The sequence below is a fragment of the Buceros rhinoceros genome, unplaced genomic scaffold (assembly GCF_000710305.1).
Source record: "Buceros rhinoceros silvestris isolate BGI_N320 unplaced genomic scaffold, ASM71030v1 scaffold9461, whole genome shotgun sequence".
Taxonomy (NCBI): Eukaryota; Metazoa; Chordata; class Aves; order Bucerotiformes; family Bucerotidae; genus Buceros; species Buceros rhinoceros.
This window is the reverse complement of record NW_010392612.1, coordinates 1,048-2,276: the sequence shown is the minus strand read 5'-3', so window position 1 is coordinate 2,276 and position 1,229 is coordinate 1,048.

The following is a 1,229-nucleotide window of genomic DNA, read 5'->3' as shown; positions in this document are numbered from 1 at the left end:
CATAAATACCTTCCTTCCACAGCTACGTTACACTCTCAGGTGTCAAAAGCTCATATTGCTCAGGAGAGAAACAGCACAAGATGGCATGAAACTGAGCAAAGGGCTTGTCGAAGCTCGTGGTGCCATCCAGCTCCTCTGTTTTTACCTCCTGTAGCATTTTGGCCAAAAAAAAGCCTGTTAGATGGCAGTGATGCTCCTGGTAGACATCCAGCTGGGGAATGGGGTGAATCTGCTTCAGTTTTCATGAGTCTGGGGAAAAGGACTGGGCTTTGAGTCCTGGGGTACCTAGTGCTGGATCCTAAACCTGTAATCATTTATTGGACCTTTTTTAGGTGGTCAGCCTGCAAGTGCTGGTATTGACAGGTGGCACATCACACCCCTGTGTGATCACACCATCCTAGGAAGGAGTCCTGCATTACAGACTGTACAAGGAGACTCTAATCCCTCGCACCTTCCTCTTTTGCATCTACAATTGTATCCTCTCTCCTCCTCCCCAGGACCATAGCCCACCCCACCCCCCCAAGGCTGCCATGGTGGGACCCACTGGCCACAGGGCACCTGGCAAGTGGTGGGGGGAGTATCACCTGCCTTGCAATCCCCTGCTCTGGCAGCCATGGGAGAGCAGGGCTGGCTAAACTGAGAGCAAACCCACACTGTGGGGATGCTACAGCTTTCCCTGCCTCAACTCACTGATGAAAATGCCTGTGTGTCCCCCAGTAGCATTTTCTGGGGAGTCACCTTGTGCTGTTCTATGAGTCACTTCGGTCAAACAAGCCTTTTGCTCTGTCCATCAATCCATCAATCTTTTTAGCGGGGGCTGTTGTGAAGGACAAGAGATGATGGTTTAAAATTAAAGAGGGAGATTCAGACGAGAGAGAAGGAAGAAATTTTTTTTAAATAAGGGTAGTGAGACACTGGCCCAGGTTGCCCAGAGAGGTGGTAGAAGTTCCATCCCTGGAACCATTCCAGGTGAGGTTGGATCTTGGAGTTCTGAGCAACCTGCTCTAGTTGAAGGTGTCCCTGCTCACTGCAGGGAGGTTGGACTACATGACCTTTGAAGGTCCCTTCTGACCCAAAACATTCAATATGATTCTAAGATCTCACCCTGTTACACAGGACAACATTATTTCAGGTGTCTCCTTGTCTCCTCTTTTTTTCCCCAAGCCCAGGCAAACTGAAAATCAAAACAATGCTCCAGTGACACTAAACAGCCAGTGGACCCCAATCCC